The sequence below is a fragment of the Centroberyx gerrardi genome, chromosome 3 (genome assembly GCF_048128805.1).
Source record: "Centroberyx gerrardi isolate f3 chromosome 3, fCenGer3.hap1.cur.20231027, whole genome shotgun sequence".
In the NCBI taxonomy this organism is placed as follows: Eukaryota; Metazoa; Chordata; class Actinopteri; order Beryciformes; family Berycidae; genus Centroberyx; species Centroberyx gerrardi.
The window spans coordinates 33,933,658-33,952,567 of record NC_135999.1 but is presented as its reverse complement, the minus strand read 5'-3'; the positions used below and the strand labels follow the sequence as shown (position 1 = coordinate 33,952,567).

At 41.4% G+C, this 18,910-nt stretch overlaps 1 pseudogene; it reads left to right on the top strand.

Annotated features, from left to right (window-relative positions):
* Nucleotides 1-6,948: 6,948 nt before the first annotated feature.
* LOC144542823 (uncharacterized) lies at nucleotides 6,949-9,793 on the top strand (annotated as a pseudogene).
* The last annotated feature ends 9,117 nt before the right edge of the window (nucleotides 9,794-18,910 follow it).

Here is an 18,910-nt window from a genome sequence, read left to right as displayed (position 1 = left end):
ATGTATTACTCTACTTATGAGTTTAAAAAAAAAAAGATTTCACTTATAAATTTGTCTGTTATGATATATTTTATTAAGTTTTTAGATAATCAATCTAATTCATAGTTATTAACTTAAATTAATAAAGAGAACATCTTCAACTGTTTTAAATGTCATGCTTGTCATTTTAACAAAATAAGCAGCTTAATTAATGAGTTAATGTGTTACTATTACCTTTGGACGCTTACTGGAATAATTGTGATATAACCTTAAAAGTATAGGAAAAACCCCGTAAGCCACTTACTTTGTTGAAATGACAAGCATGACATTTAACGGTTGAAAATGTTCCCTTTAAATGGTTAAATTATTGTCAATGAATTAGACTGATCATCCAAAGACTTAACAAAATATATCATAACAAACTTTCTTAAATGAGTGGATAAAAAAAACAATTAAAATGCATATCAGTAGAATAATACATGTGTAAAGGCCTTATGAATCGCCATGCAAATTCAAAATGTGCTAAAGACTGAGATTCATAGGGGCTGGACCGCTGAACACCAGGCTACCAAAAGCTAACATTAGCTAAGTTAACGTTAGCTAGCAGCTAAAGATGCCAAATAATTGCTTGGCCTACCTCGCAGCTTTCGCATATGCTATCGCAGTATTAAGGTAGCTTAAAATTTTCACTGAATTTCCAACTTCAACAATATCTCTATCGTGACAAATTAATGTGCTTTTAATATAATATGAAGGCATACCTTCCCTCCACGGAATCCAACGTGTGGCTTCCCTTTTCTTCCTCCAACCCGCGTGAATGTGATTCCTCAAAATGATATGTGTGACTGAGACTGTCCTCCCCAAAAAAACGACCCCATAGGTCGTCTGTTCCTACCCTCTAATACGACTCACAGGAGCGTTTCCAGAACGCGCCAAGTCCGCCCGCAATGCCCTTCTGTGAGCCACGTCATCCAACGTGTGTGTGTGTGTGTCGACTCCTGTTTTGGCTAAAATATCTGAAATAAACCAACATCTTTACTTTTTCTTAACATAGATCATCTAGATGCAGTGTAATTACTAGTTCGGCTGTACTAGATATTTGATATATTCAGTAGATATATCTTTTTACAACCCTAGATTTACAACCCCAATTTGCAAACTGGAAGAACTACAACTGTGGGCTGATTTGTATCAAGCTGCATGGTGCGGCTCTAGGGAATTGTAGTTTTTAAAAAATATTAGCGTTTTTCCTACAATTGGAAGTTGTAAATACCCAATTGAGAGTACACTGAGGAGTTTAAGGGGATGGTAAACGCATTTGTGTAATCAGATTTTAAATATTTAATTGTTAAATGGGTGAAAATTAATTTTAACCATATTTTACCCATATTTGACAGCGCCCCCAGTTGTTGACTATACTCACATGATAGCTGAAGTCAAGAGCTCTCTATAACAGTTGGTCCCATGTCTGTAACCCCTTTTGTTGCTGAATTATACGCCTTCAAACATACACAGAGGTCAAGGTTCAAAGGTCAGTATTTCAAAGCAGGAGCCATGTAGAATCTTCATACTGACATATGTTACTCTCCAGGTCGAGACCTTTCCAACAATGTATTTGGTTTAGCTCTACGACAAAGTTTTAATTTTCTCATTTCAGGGACACAAGCCATCCCAGGCCTAGTTTCACAGAGCACTTTGAAGGCCCAATATATAAAATTAAGCTTTTTGTTTCTTTGTCGTAGAGCTAAACCAAATACATGTACTGGGCAGTCTTGAAACAAGTGCCCACAGCTAAAAATTTAGCTTAATTTGTTTGTAAAATATCTAATTTTAAGATTTGCTAACCAAGTAAGAAAGAAGAAGTCAAATATTCTTAAAACAATCTTTATCATCTTACACAAACAGCTCTTGCATAGTACATTATTCTCAAAACAAGTTCAGTAAGAATTTATGGCTAGATATAAGATGGTAAGTCTTGGCAAGATCAGGAGTTTTTGCAGTGTGGCTCTGACCTCTTGCTTTTTTTTAATGGATGTTTAAGTAAATGTGGTATGCTTCTGAGATTTCACTGCCTCCTTGAGGTTGGGTGGGAGGTGTGTTTGTGTGGGTGGGTGGGGTTTGGGGGGTTGTGTAATCTCAGCACAGTACAACTTGAATCATCTATACTTTCAAAGCTGAGTGGGCAGATCATCTCCTCCTGTAAATTATGTTTTGACAGTGGTGTATGACAGAGGAGTGTGAGAGAGAGAGACAGAGAAAATGACAAAGAAAATAAATCTAACAGAAAGGGCAAGGTTTCTGAAGGTGAAATGAGGTTGATGGGACGTGACCCAGTACGAATGTGGTGTCATTTCAAAGTAGGGTTTAAGCTTTCTCATCCCAAACTGAGTGAATTTAGGGCTTGATCACACAGGTGCTTCATGTTTTTCGATGTGAATGAAGCGTTTCGCATGCTGTGTTGCTTGCCACCTCGCGTTTTTGGAAGAGTGCCTTGAACACCCCAAGTTGAAAAAACTTTCAACAAGGTGCCAAGGTACCAGATGGACTCGACAGCGCAGTCTCACAATTTTTAAATGAGCAGAAACTCTCAAATACAGATTATGTGTTGTGGACACAAATCATGTGAAGATTACATTCCTCCACCATGAAATGGATTATGTCACAATAGGAACATTTTCTGCTATCACACTCCACTGCAGCTGTGCTGGAAATAAATCGGCGTAATGTCACGTCATCTATATTTATCCACAAGAATAAGAAATATACAACTCCAAGTAACAAAATGGACCCAGAAATTCAACATACATCACCAATAGCTGTTTTTGAACAGTGTTAAAAGTGTTTTAGGGTGGATTTTCCCTTTAACAATTTCCTTCAAGACCTTCAAGTCCATGTCTATTGAGGATGTGGACATTACAACATTCTATTTTGCGTCTTGTGCTTTGTTTTGTTTCCTTGTGTTTTATTTTGTTAGTTAGTGGTTCAAGCACATAGTCCTGAACTACTGATTTACATGAAACTTTGTGGAAAGTTTGGTCATGGGGCAAGGAAGAACTGATTACCTTTTCATACCGATTGGCCACAGGGGGACGTGGCAGTGGCTTCTCATAAAAAGGTATGAAACTTCCAAACAGATTCACATAACACCATCAAACTTTGTGTGCCTATCAGCAGACAGAAGAAGAGGCAAACCCTTCATTATTGGCCCAATCAAACAACATGGGGGCACTGGAGCTTATTTCCGGTTTAGACATATCTGTCCTGCCAATTTTTCTAAAATTGGTACAGTGCTAGAAGGGTTAGGGTTAGAACATCTGCTGTCTCAGCTCATATTCTGACTGGCATCTAAGCATATGCAGCCACATATTCATCACTTAAAAATATGTAGCCTATGGCAAAATATTCTATTTTGTAAAGGCCTACATCGACTATGTGTCATATAGCCTATCCCTAACATAAATAGGTATTTTCAAATTGTTTGCAATTAACGGGGTTAACAGTTTTCTGGTGTAAGATTAATTTCTCTTTCATTTTGAGATAGCCTACTTGTTAGGCTAGGCTACTGGTGACATAATTACAAGCAATTAAAATTAAGCAATTAAAAGCAATGGGTATGGCTAACCGATTTGCAATGTGATAGGTTAGATGCTTATTCAGTCACCTATTTAAACAAGAGCTTTGACAGTCATCAAATCTCGGCAATGGCAGATCGGGCTCTGTTAGAAGACCTCTACGCGTCCGTAAGACGCAAGAGGGTTTTTCGGGACTGCAGGGATCTTTTTATGGAGAGTAACGAGTGGCTATTAAGTCGCTTTCGTCTCCCAAGGCATCTCCTTCTGGAATTATGCCACAATTTGGAACCTCGGTTAAGGAGAGAACCCCGACGCTCGAATGCCATACCTGTGCCAGTGCAGGTGCTCTCCACGTTGGGGTTTTTGGTCACCGGGACCTTTCAGCGGGAGATAGGGGATAGGTCCGGTATGTCACAGCCAACCATTAGCAGAACGATGCCAGCAGTGTTGGCGGCTATCAAGTCCCTTTCTCGTCAATATATCAAATTTCCGTACAATGATGCTCAGCAAACCGTGATTAAGAGAGAATTTTATGAGATTGTTGGGTTTCCTAATGTGATTGGTGCGATTGATTGTACCCATGTGCGTCTGAAGCCACCATCCATGAATGATTACGCTTTCATCAATCGTAAAAACTATCACTCCATAAACGTTCAGGTCATTTGTGATGCCAGGCTATCTCTCCTAAACGTGGTAGCCCGGTGGCCCGGGGGGACGCACGACTCCTTCATTTTGCAAAATAGCAGCGTAGGGACACGGCTACAGGAGGGCGCATTGCAGGGCCGGAGTCATCTCCTCGGTGAGTAACTACTGCGTTAAATTAATATTCTAAAAGTATTCCAATGACTAACATTTTGGTGTGATTCATGTACTAGGTGACAAAGGTTATCCCCTCACGGAATACCTGGTAACCCCACTGGCAAACCCTGCAACAGAGCAGGAGCGCAGATTCAACAGTGCGCACATACGCACACGGGCCACGGTTGAGCGCTGCATCGGGTTGCTTAAGGGCAGATGGCTCTGTCTAGGATCAGCGGGGGGAACTCTACTGTACACGCCAGAGAAAGTTTGCGACATAATTTTGGCCTGTGGGGTTCTGCACAATATTGCGCAGGATAACAGGATGCCATTTGATGTTCCGATGCCAGATGAACCTATGCCCAGAGAGCCGTGGCCAGCACAGCCCCAACTGGGGGCTATACGAAGGAGACAGGACCTCATTTATCGCTTCTAAAATGTAGTGTTAATACTTATGTTTGGCAAGTAGGCTATTCAATACGGGAAACACACAATGCACAACGTTTAGTCAAACATTTTATTTATGTGATGCACATTTCAGGTTTTCGTTTATCTCTTTAAAAGTGTCGTTGATGGCTAGAAGTGAGCGATTTCGGTTTGTTTTTCCAGGACCTCTGCTGTCAGAATCCACGGTCGTGGTGGGCCAGCACGGGGGGCGGAGGACACGTGCTCTCTCTCACAGCTCGTGGTTGCTGGGCTCTGTGGGGCTGGCTCCAGGCCGGTTTGTCTAGCCGAAGGCTGAACAACACCACTGGTACCTGGCTCTGATTGATCTGAAACATCATTAAAATGAAGAAATAAATAAATGAATTGTTGAATAAATGAATTGTTGTTCAACCGTGTAATTATTTAAATGTAGGCTACAAAAAATACTAGTAGCCTAGGCTATTAAATTTTTACCATTATCCGGCTCGGACACAGGTAGTGCGTTTGTGTCTCCTCCGCCACTTGTTATGCCCGAAATTGAAGCAGACCTGATAAGCGCGGCCACGCACTTCTCAGTCTGCGTCAATGCAAGGCTGGGGTCCAGCTGGCCTCCTCCAGTCAGCGTGGTGCTGCGCCTAAGGGCCGCAACACGCTTTTTGGTGGCGAGTTTGAGGTCTGACCATTTTTTCTTCATCTAAATGTAAAGAATTGCGATATAAGCTATTATATTACTATTATATATATAGGCTATACATATCACGGATGTATAAATTAAATATTCAAACCTCAGCTGGAGTTCGATTGTCGACGGCAACGCTGTTGACCGCAGCAGTGATTTCTTTCCATACTGCATTTTTCCGACTTCCTTTGATGCCACTTTTCAGGCTGCCAAATAGAACTAATTGGTTCAATTGGAGTTGCGACGTTAGAGTTTCTATTTCGAGGTCGGAGAAGTTTCTCTTCTTGGACGTATTACGCATCTCCATGTCGTAAACTCTCGGTTTAGAGGCCTCTAAACCGAGAATATCTAGGGCCGTGATATTTAAATGACGATTGTTTTCAGCCGCCACATTTATCAACGCCCGATCATTCTTACGCTGTGATTGGCGAGATACGAACGTTTCATGAATCACATGTGAACCCTGTCGTAAGATGATTTCTGCACTCAGATCTGCGCTGGTTTCTACGTTAGATTGATAAATGAGGGCCAATGTGCGTAAATATAACAGTTTTACATAAAATATGTATATTATAAAACCAATTCATGAGGGAAAGTCCTCTTGCTTTCCCCACCCAGAATCATCAGATCAGTCACAAAATTATAACAAAGGGAAACAAATAAGCTTGCCAATCAATGATCATGGAAGTGAGCCTTGAGCTAGTTGGGCCTCAACAACAGTCTTCAATCACTTCATTAGTGCCTTGATCAAGATTATTATCTTGATCATTAGCCTAGTAGATTTGTCTTTCCTTTTCTCTCTTATGTGCTTTGATGTATGGTAATACAGTTTGATGTATTGCCTGGGTTTATATACTGATCTTGTATATGACTTATTGCTGAATTAAAGAAAAATGTTTTAGTAAGAGAAAAGATGTTACGATCTGTAAGGGTACAGATTGAGTGCCATTGTATAGTTTCAACAGAAAGCCATTGCACCCTTCGAAACTGTATGCACTGTAACACCATAAGGGCCCCCAGTTTCTAAAACTATTACTAAGATGAAGAAGAATGTAAATATTGTATGACATATGATCTACCATACAAGGTCTCAAAATCACGCACAAACTCATTCAGAGGTTGAGATGCATAGAGGAGCTCCAGCTGTGTAATGGATGATGTCTGCAAGACATAAACTGCTTGGCGCAAAAGGAGGAAGTGCCCAAGAAATCTACCTGGAAGAATGGATTTCAAAATAATGGTATAAAACAAGAGAAAAGCTTGCCATTCTGAGACTTTCCAGTAGGCTCTGGTTATGATAGATCTAGGCAATCTTGCGATGTTGGATGGAGGTTGAAAATCTATCTCACTGATTCTGGTTATATACCAAGGCTCTCTATGGCAAGAACTATCAAACCACAGGGTAGACAGTTGTCTCATCACCCCTAAATCTATACAATGCATGGAGTCAATGACAAATCCAGAGACAATGTCAAAAGTAGGCAGCGTCATCAAATGTGTGGGCCCTTTCACCCCAAAGGTTTCACCAACCACTGCATTTCTTGCATATTCAATCATGCTCTATCTCAATCCCTCCACTTTCTGGCCCTCACGGAGACCTGGATCATACCTGAAAATAGTGCCACCCCAGCGGCCCTCTCTGCTGCTTATTCTTTCTCTCACATCCCCAGAGCCTCTGGCCCTGGGGGAGGCACCGGACTCCTCATTTCACCCAAGTGGACCTACACTGTCACTCCTCTTTCACACCTCTCAATATCCTCTTTTGAATTCCATGCTGTTTCTGTATCTCTACCTATCAAGCTCAACATTGTGATAATCTATCATATAATCTTCCTTGACAAGATGGATGTCCTCCTCTCCTTCTTTCCTTTAGGATGGCACTCCACTCATTCTTCTGGGTGATTTCAACATCCAGCCGGAGAAACTGCAATCTCTGGCCTTCCTTAACTTTTTCTCTTCCTTTGACCTCTCCCTCTCTCAATCTCCTCCGACTCACAAGGCAGGGAACCTGCTTGACCTGATCTTCACCAGATCCTGCTGCGCCTCCAACCTTACTATTACCCCTCTTCTTGTATCGGACCATCACTTTATAACCTTCTCCCTTCCCATCTCACCCCCCACTTCCCACTCAACATCTACTCACACTATCACCACCCGACGCAACCTAAAAACTCTCTCACCTACCTCGCTCTCTTCTGCTGTCCTTTCCTCGCTTCCCTCAGCCGAGCAGTTCTCTCTCCTGTCCACTGAGGAGGCCTCCACTACTCTTCTATCCTCTCTTTCCTCTTCTCTTGACTCTCTCTGCCCACTCACCATTAAAACAGCCAAATCCTCTCCACCCGCTCCTTGGCTGTCTGAATCTCTGCGAACTCATAGAACAGAGCTTCAGGGAGCTGAGAGGAAATGGAGAAAATCGCAGCGCCTTGACGATCTCGCTGCCTACCACCTTCTCCTCTCCAACTTCACCTCTGCTGTGTCAGCAGCAAAGACTTCCTTCTTCATTACTGAAATCCAGTCTTCTACCTCCAACCCCAGTAAACTGTTTTCCACCTTCTCCTCCCTCCTCAACCCACCCTCCCCTCCCCCTCCCTCTTCCCTGTCAGCTGATGATTTTGTCACCTACTTTGCTAAGAAGGTGGATGACATCAGCTGTTCCTTCCATCATCCAGCCACTAACAACACTATTCCTTACTCCAAACCTGCTTCTCTGCCCCTTGTCCCTGGGCTTGCTTCCTTCTCTACCCTCTCCCCAGAAGATGCTCTCACTCTCGCCACCACCTGCCCCCTTGATCCTATCCCTTCCACTCTTCTCCAAACCATCTCTACCGACATCACTCCCTTCCTCACTACCCTTATCAATTCCTCTCTGTCCTCAGGCCTTGTTCCAGCTGCTCTAAAGACTGCCAGAGTCAAGCCTCTTCTTAAGAAACCCTCCCTTGACCCTGCTGCTATCCAGAACTACAGACCTGTATCTCTTCTCTCATTTCTATCCAAAACCCTTGAGCGAGCAGTTTCCAGCCAACTTTCTCTCTATCTCTCCCAGAATGACCTCCTGGACCCTCTTCAATCCGGTTTCAAGGCATCTCACTCTACTGAGACTGCACTCCTTGCTGTCACAGAGGCCCTGCACACTGCCAGGGCTTCATCCCTCTCCTCTGTCCTTGTCCTCCTTGACTTGTCTGCTGCTTTTGATACAGTTGACCACCAAATCCTTCTCTCCATCCTATCTGAACTGGGAATCACTGGATCTGCACACTCCTGGTTCGCATCCTATCTGTCTAACCGCTCTTACCAGGTCTCATGGAGATCTCTGTCCAGACCATACACTCTTAACACCGGTGTCCCTCAGGGCTCAGTCATGGGGCCCATGCTATTCTCTCTCTATACTAAATCCCTTGGCCATGTGATCTCCTCTCATGGCTTCTCCTATCACTGTTATGCCGACAACACTCAACTCTACCTCTCCTTCCCCTCCTCAGACACACAAATTGATGGACGCATCTCCACATGTCTCAAAGACATCAGTGCTTGGATGTCTGTGCACCACCTTAAGCTCAATCTTGAAAAGACGGAGCTACTCTTTCTCCGAGGGAAAGATTGCCCTCTCACAGACCTCTCCATCTCCATTGACAACACTACTGTGTTACCCTCTCAGACTGCCAAGAACCTCGGGGTGATCCTGGACAACCAGCTGTCCTGCTCTGCCTACATTGCAGCGACAACCTGCTCCTGTAGGTTCTCCCTCTGCAACATATGCAAAATTCGCCCGTTCCTTACGAGGGAAGCAGCACAACTCCTGGTCCAGGCACTTGTCATCTCCCGTCTGGACTACTGCAACATTCTTCTGGCCGGGCTACCTGCCTCTGCCATCAGACCTTTACAGCGCATTCAGAAAGCTGCAGCCCGTCTGGTGTTCAACCAACCAAAATTCTCTCACGTCACTCCCCTCTTCCGGTCGCTTCACTGGCTTCCCATCTCTGCACGCATCAAATTCAAGACACTGGTACTCACCTACAGGGCAGTACATCGGACTGCCCCCCCCCCCCCCCCTATCTGCAATCTATGGTCAGGTTCCAAACCTCGCCTTGTTCCCTCCGCTCCTCCACCCTTGCAGGTCGCCTCGCCCCTCCATCGCTATGTGGGCTCAGAAGTCGCTCATGCCGGTCACGACTCTTCTCATCCCTGGTGCCACAATGGTGGAACGAGCTCCCCCCTTCTGTCAGAACGGCCGAATCACTGCCCATCTTTCGGCGGAGACTAAAGACACATCTCTTCAGGTTACACCTGGACCCTTCTTGAACTAACCTATCTTCTTACCCTTCTTAAACTTAAAAAAAAAAAAAAAAAAAATTCAACGAATGCTACTTATTCCTATTAAAAGTCTTGGTAACACTTTCTATGACGCCCATGTCTATAATGCATTATAAACATACTTATAATGCGTTATAATCTGCTTATAGCACTTTTTAATTATAGTTATAAGCACTCATAAATATTCATAATGCTTTATAACAATAATCATAACACATTATAAAGCATTTTATAATGACTTATAAGGTCAAGTATCATAATACTTCATAATTGCTGGTCACTCACTGACATTTATTTTTTTGCAAGGATCATAGTGTATTATAATTCTCATAGTTGTAATACATTATAATCATTTTATAATGCATTATAATCACTGTTATAATGTGATTATAAGTTACTCTAAGTGGTCATTGGGTGCTTTAAGTAAAGTAATGAAACTCCTGAGGTATAGGCAGATATAATACATTACAAGCTGGTTATAAGTCACTATAAGTGGTCATTGTTTGCTTTAAGTAAAGTGAAAAAAAATATCATTAAATCTATGCAAGAACAACACACAAAACGTTGTAAAATTAATTTATTTATTTAACGGGTCATAACAGAAATTGAGTACTCTAATTTGACAATAAATTAAATAAGTAAATCTCTCTGAATGAATAAATGGCGGTGCCTCCGCTTAGTAGTATTTAAAGAATTTAAACAATATCTACTAAGAATTTCAATTACTACAATTAACCTGAACTCAATGTCCCCCTTTGAAATATGTGACTGTATAAAATTACCACAACTCAACACCAGATACTTTAAATGCAAACCAATTGCCTTTAGTTATGCAACTAGCAAGATGTGACATATAAAAACAGAAAATAAAAAACAACTTCCAATTATCAAAGCAAATACCCAGATATTCCGATATCAATCTTTTACATTCCACAGAGGCAAAGTGTCTACCTTAAAATTAAGTGACCAATCTTACTTTCTTCAGCTTATTCTCAAAATGAAATACAGCAATTGTGGATACACACACACTCAACAACACAGTCTTTGGAATAATAGTAGATCTACTAAAATAAATAAAAATGTCCAAATTAAATAATCGTTGCAGGCCTGAGTCGTTGCTGGGGTGCGTAGAGGCCTTTAAGATGAAGATGATATTGCGTCCACTTCACTTGCTCCGAGCAAGGTAAAAACAAAAATAAAGCAGTACAAGTGCATAGACCTCAAGACTTGATGACAGAGTTTGTGATGGGTAGACCTGATGAGGGCGATGCAGGAAAATGGCGAGTGAGACCGACTGCAGGCGGATCCAAACACAGGCAAACGTTGTACTCCCGAAGCATGTGGAAACAGGGCTTGAACAGGTCTGTTGTACTCCTGGCCCACGGAGGATTTCCTGCTCCTTTCTCTCCCTATGCGGTACAACAGTCCAATTCCTATATGCATAAAATCCAACTAAAAATCAAGTACATAACACAAGGATGTATCATAATCTATTATTAGCTTACAGGCTATCTGATAGCTCCTTCACATAAACAAATGGCCAAAGCGATTGCTATGCTAATAATACTAGCCGCGATTAGCATTTCTTTAGATTTAAACCATAACATTTAGCTACAGTACCACACTTAAAATAATAAAGTCATGCTTTACCTTAACAGCATTCACACAGGTCTAACATGTCGTCAACCCAGTTAAGAATATTATGATGGTGTTTTCAGGACGGATAGTCTTTCTCTGCCTCTTCCACATGTTCTCCCCTGCTCTCTAACTTTACCTAGTTTTTGCAGTCAAGTCCCACCTCTCTTAAATTCCGATTGGAAGATAGCAATTTTGAATTATTTTATAACTATATAACTTATTTTTTTTATATAAACTAACTAAAATTCACCCTGGGCTACACCCTCCCCCTTCTAATTGTCTAGATGTCCTCATCTGACTCCTCTCTCTCTCCTTCGAGAGTACTTTCTAACTTTACAGTTACAGCAAAAGGTTGAAGACTGGGGGTGTGAGGCTGTTTCAGGGTCATCTCCAGGTTTTGAGTTCCGACTGAACTGAATGACCATCCCATGGTGTTGGATAGTGAACGACCGGTTCAAAGGATTTCCGGGCTCATCATAGCTCAGGCGAACTACTGGCTTCACAGTTCGTCTGGACGTGCATCTCTATGATGCCCATGTCTATAATACATTATAAACATACTTATAATGTACTATGATCCTTGTGAAAAAAATGTCAGTGAGTGACCAGCAATTATGAAGTATTACGATACTTGACCTTATAAGTCATTATAAAATGCTTTATAATGTGTTATGATTATTGTTATAAAGCATTATGAATATTTATGAGTGCTTATAACTATAATTATACAGTGCTATAAGCAGATTATAATGCATTATAAGTATGTTTATAATGCATTATAGGCGTCATAGAAAGTGTTACCGAAGTCTTAGCTGATGAAGATTGTGATGCACAGTTGGTTTCATTACTGTTGACAAAATGTACTATTGTAAGTTGCTTTGGACAAAAGCGTCTGCTAAATTACGTAATATAATGTAATGTAATATGTGTGACAGCGTTCTGTTATTTCTTCCTGATAAGGATATACTTGAACATATCCTTTACCTTTCTCGACTCTATCCCCTGGGTGTAGACACACTAAAACATATACATAAGATTGTACAAGCTGACCCTTTAAATACCACTCAAAACCTGTGCAAGCAAGAGTTTTCATTTAACTGATAAATGGTCTAAAAAAACAAGTGAGATGGATTTCTTTACTACACCAAACCATAGTCCTGTTAAAAACATATTCTTTTTTTCCTTATATTAGGTGGGAGCTCATTTCTGTAACATAGCAAAGGCCAGATAGAAAAAGAGGATGATCTGAAGATAGGTACACCATCAGAGTTAAAAGTGAAGCTAAAAGAGTCTAAGGGTGCATTCCATTTGGCCAAAATGCGGCCTCTCCTCCCTCCTTGCGGCCTCATCTCCTCGCTGATTCGGCATCCAAAAATGAGCTGCCATCATTAAGGACGTTCCAATTGGTTAAAAGATGCATGAAGGATCATTCCTGTCTCCTCGGGTGCATTGTTTTGTGTCTCCTCCTCCGTCCTCGCAACCTCGTCTCCTCACTGACCCGGCATCCAAAAATGAGCCGCCATCATTAAGGATGTTCCAATTGGTTAAAAGACGCATGGAGGATCCTTCATGTCTCCTCGCCTCCGTCCTCCAATAAGGCGTGGTCGGAGGATACTTAGGGGTATCCTCGATGCGGAAATAATGAATGAAGTCAATTAACCATTGGCACGTGTGGATATAAGCCCACCTCCATACCATCAAAAAATCCACAGGTGTAAGTAGCCCTGACTTGTTATATATTCTTCTAACAGAAATAGCATCAGTTTTGCCAGCACCATAGCTCCTGCATCACATCGCTAGCTTGCCTGGGAAGCTAAGCAGGTCTGGCTGTGGTTAGTCCTTGGATGGGAGACCACCTGGTGCTGGAAGTGGTGTTGGAGGACCAGTAGGAGGTGCTCTTCCCTCTGGTCTCATGAATAATATCCCCAATGCCCCAGGGCAGAGACAGGGACTCTGTCCTGTGAGTGAGTACCGTCCTTCGGATGAGACGTTAAACCGAGGTCCTGACTCTGTGGTCAATAATGATCCCACGGCACTCATCGCAAGAGTAGGGGTGTAACCCCGGTGCCCTGGCAAAATTCCCAAAACAGGCCTTCCTTCCATCATGGCCACCTAATCATCCCTCGTTACCCAATTGGCTCTTTCAGTCCTCTACTCTCCACTGAGATAGCTGATGTGTGGTGAGCGTTCTGGCGCAAACTGGCTGCCGTGCATCACCCAGGTGGGTGCTACACACCGGTGGTGGATGAGTTGAGTCCCCCCCCCCCCATATGTGAAGCGCTTTGAGTACTTAGAAAAGCGCTATATAAATGTAATCAATTATTATTATTATTATTATTTTAAATGTTAGCCGAACATTTGTTAATGAAGGGTTACGTTAAATGTTCATATACTGACAGATCTGTTGTAGTTGTAGGATGTCAAACTTTTCCCAAATAGGCCAACGTGATCTCACACAAATACGTGAAATGAACACTATGTCTAAAATGGCGATTTATGTGCTGTGGACACGTGCTATGGGAAAATAAAGTTTCTCCACCACGAACTGAATAACGTTCCCCGCAACGAATTTAAATACGTTCCTCCACCACAAATTTAAAAACGTTTCTCCACCACAAATTTAATTACGTCCCAAAGGTTGGTTAACAGTTAAATTTAGGCAAGTAAAATGACTTTGGTTAAATTTAGGCAGGTAAAACAAGGGTTAAGGTTGGTTAAGGTTATGGTCAAGTTTAGGCAAGTTAAACGACTTGGTTAAGGTTTGGGTTAAGGTTATGGTTAGGCAACTAAAACAACTTGGTTAAGGTTAGAGAAATGATTTGGTCATGGTTAAATAAGAAAAACGTTCGTTAAAAATTAAAACGTGACTTACGGTTGAAATGTCCTTTGAAAACGCTGGGAATCGAACTCTGGTCGCCGACATCGAAGGCAAACGTATACACCCATCCACCACCCCGCCCACAACACCCTTACTTTCCACCGTGCTACTTCAATGTGACACTACGTCCTGTTTATAGTCGTGTCTCCTTCACGTTACCGTTTCGTGCTAGGAAAACGTAAACGTAACACTTTACGTTCCACGAACACATCATTTGCGTGTTCATTTCACGTTTTTCTGTGAGATCAGTCTGAAATAGGCATAAGTAAATGCGCTTAAGGCTTCTGAATGTGATTATAGGGACAGAGGAGGAGACGCATAGAGAGGGTAAGTGGGGGGCAAGTAACGTGAATCTTATATGGAGTTATTTTATAGGATTTATCATTAATATGAATGACATTCCATGATCTAATAGCCCTGAATGAAATTGTTTTACCATGCGCATCTTTTTCTAATAGGACCTCAAGTCACCAGCACCGGGCAATGCGACTAAGGATGGGGAGCAAATGGCTGCGACCTGGCCCTGGTTCTCCCTCATGCATGAATCCACCGGCGGGAGGCCATTGGCGCTCCCTCCCACTTTAATAGACTCATGTGTGGAGGACCAACAGCCGGAGTCAGCTGCTATGCGTTCCCCATCCGGCCCCGATCCCAGTGCCCCTGGTGAGCAACCGGGGCCATCAGATGCTGCCGCCCGCTCCCATGTGTGACCTCCGCGGCTTCCTCGGGTCCCCCGGCAGCCAAGAGGTGAAGAGGAGAGGGAGTGCTGCTGGGGTTTCTCCGGGAAGAGCAGCAGACGGAGCGATTTTTAACTATATTAGAGCATGTGACACCCCCTTTTGTTTTATTATTATTATTTATTTAAAAAAATAAAAAAGCAAATTTCTCTGCCTTTTAGGCGTAGCCTACCTCAGTTTCCATTCTCACCATATTCATAACTTTGGTCACGGTACGTAATGACTATTGCCATGAAAGGACATATTTTCATCATAAAGGCCGGCACGTTTGTCTTTTGCTGGAATCACTTCTGTGTCTTCTCTGGATCACCAGTTGGTTTGCTGCTTTGTTTGATGTGTCTCTCATTCTGTATTCATCATTCTTGTGAATTGTGTTTGTGTGTTGCCATGGAATTTCTCTTCGGGAGAATGGGAAAATAAATTCTTACTAAACCTCATTAACAGCATTTCATTGTTTAAATCGCACATTATGCTCTTACAGCTAGATCTATGGTTATTTGGGAATTTATTTAGGAATAAAAAGAAAGCACTTTGGTTTATTGCCAGTGAGTGTCAAACAGCCCACATGATCGTTGTCTAATCCAAGTCACATAAAGGATAAAAGTTGGACAATAACACTCAGACACACATCAGCGCAAGACATTTCTTTAATAGCCCAATAATAATCTCAATGGCATAGCACCTTTCTTATTAGTGCTACAAAGTGCTTTCCAAAATGAAAATGTAGCATACTGCAGAAGAATAAAAAAAAAAACAGAAATCAGGAAACAGGACGCTTTTTAGGCATTAGGAATTTGTGTGTGTGTGTTCTACTGTCATGAGGTAGACAAGGCTCATTAGAAGCTGGCATAATTTAGATGAATTAAACATTCATCTGAACTTTGTTAAATGTTTTTATGTGGATAAAACATGAGCCTTAGAATAATTTAGACAGCTGTCATCCTGCTTAGGAGGAGCCTCAACGCAACACTTCAAACATCAGTTCAATATGGCTGTGCGAGGACGTTCCAACTGACAAGCCAGGTTCACTTGCCTCCTCTCCTTGTTTCCTCCGTGACCTATGACCGAGGAGTCGAGGAAGAGACGCGAGGCCAGGAGACAAGGATAAATCGTTACCAAATGGAATGCACCCTAAAAGAGACCCCACATCTGTTTAATTTCCTGTCCATAATGTCTGAAATTGTGTCAGAGATTGTGGGCCTAGTCTTTCTGTAGTTCAATGACTCTCCAAGATTTAAAGTTTCTAGGACATGTTTCAGTTGGCTGATAGGGGGCAAGGTAAAGAAAAAGTTAAAATTTTCCATTAATTCATTTTTGTCAAACACCTGATGGCAAGTCTTACATGCATTATTTTCCAAAACACAAAAGCAGTTGGGGCAATATACATGAAAATCAGATGTGTCAACTTTTTTGAACATATATTTGGTCGCTGGCAAGAGGGAATCTTGTGGTAGAATAAGAAACAAAATTGCAGACTGTCTTGTGTCAATAACACTGTTCCAGTGATGCTTCTCTGTACAGTGGGGACCTCATCATGTCATCATGAACCTGGAACAAAAAACAGGATCCCTATTAGTTACAGCTCCTGTAATATGTGGTTGAAAAGTAGGAGATGTGATCAAACCATTTGGCCACCTTGTGGCAGCAGAGGCAAGAGCAGCCCCTCCTCCCCCCACCCCCACCCTCTTTCAGAGGCTATATGAAATGTGGTGACATCATAAATTAAAGTCCCAGCTAGCAAAATTTGGTTTGTATTTATATTTATTTATAATATTTCAATAAAGGTGTTCTATTTCAATTTCAAACTGATTCAATTGTATCTTTGTTTCCATATATGAAATGTATCATAAATATATTAACATTATAGACCAGCACTTTTCCTCAAGTGACTTTTCTTTGCAGTAACATTGAATTTGTCAACATTCTTCTCACCACTGATAATGGGTTTTGGACTGGAGACTTCATTATGTCAATGTTTCGTTTTCTTTTGTTTGGGACACCTCATACATTTAGTGATGTAACTCCCTGACTATGCAAGCTACATTTACACATGTGATATTGCTGGATTCAGCACAACCATACCTTTCCAACAAGCCATCATCTGTGTGTCTATGACAATCCACGGCAGAGTTACTACAAAGTAAATGAGAACATTCTGCATAGATATTCATTTTTTACATTTACGCTTATTTTAGGTATGTGTTCATAGGTCTATATTTCCTACATGCATCAAGATATTCACATCCAGTTTTTTCTGTTAGGTTAAGCAACTTTCTGACTGCTAGCATGTCAAGTTTGAAAGCTCTCGGAGCTTGTATTATTAATCTACATGAGTTTATATGTCTCAACTCCCATACGGCCAGGCTATATTTTGGTTCTTTTTTAGTTTTGGGGTGTATAACAATATCTATCAATTTAGCCATTTTTGCAGTAAAATATTTTTATACAAGAATACATTTCATATATGGGAGACCTTAGAGATGAGGAAAAACATTGTTGTGTTTTGTTCTACCTCTGGTAGGGGTATCTCAAAAACTAAAGCCCTTTACCTAGTCACTAGGCTACTGTGCCCGGTGATGATCGTCAGGGGGACAGACAGAAAACTCTCTCTGTTTTCTGACAGAATATTATATCGGACTTTGCCAACTCTGAATACAGAACAACAGCAAACAGTGACTGTGTTAACTTTACCTGTACCTTGCGGCTACATCCAGCGGCACCGTTCAGCACTCGGTAAGTTGATACACATAACGTAACTGACTCCAGCGCGCTGGTTTGTTTTATGATCCTTTGAAAACAGGTGCGATTTATCCAGACACTAAATGAAAATAAGCCTCAGTAAAGAGATATAATGCTGCTTTGTCTCTGCTAACTTTGTCTTTGGTGCTACACTGGCCATGAACACACCTTCAGAGTCAGTGACGCCCGGCAATGCATTCTGGTTGTTGTAGGATTCCCCCTTAAGAGCGATATGGGGAATCTACGGCCGTTTTCTCAGTTTTCTCTGGACATAGGGCTCTAATTTCAAAAATAGTTGCACATTTCTACTACATGGGTGACCTAGTTTTAATAAATCATCATATTCACAGCAGTGAAATAGGCCTTTAATGTCATCTCAAGTCTAAATGTAGAACACCAATTCAAGTCAGAACAAATTAAGAGTCCAGTATCAATTTAATATCCTAAAGAAAACTAAATATCTAGGACTTTTCAATGCAGTAAAAGGTTTGCTATCAATGAAGCAAAACAGCAAGCAAAACGTATGTAACAATTTACATGCTTGGAGAAAATGAGTTTACGGCAGCATTATCACATTAAAGTAACTGCAGCAAAAAAAAAAAAAAAAAAAAAAAACACACACCGCTGTTTCTTCCCTCTGTGTGGAGCAAACTTCAGGGTTGCCCCTATCACCTCTTCACCATCTGTCTGCTTCACCTTGTAGTTCAACTGGCAAGATTCTAAATAAATAAGAAAATAACATGAGCTACAAGGAATAAGTAAAAACAACACTAGACAGATAATCCATACTTTTTGATGATCATTAGCTGCCCTTGGTGCAGAATGTCATCCAAAATAGTAATGCAGAGATGCCAACCTCAAATGATCAGAAAGTGTGATAAGAGGTGATGAACTCCCCTACTAACCAAATCATATCGATACCAGACCAAATCTGTGTAAAAAAAAAAAAAAAAAAAAAGTCCGCTATACAGACTGCTGTTGAACAGATGACCAGCCTGTGTCTGTGGCCTTCACTGAACACTACATTGTACACCATTCAATGTGCACCTTAAACTACGATTATTGAACTCTCATTACTTTATTAAGAGTGACTACTGATAACAATCTATTGCATCAATCTCTTATTTTATCTAATTTAAAATTGTGTTTATGG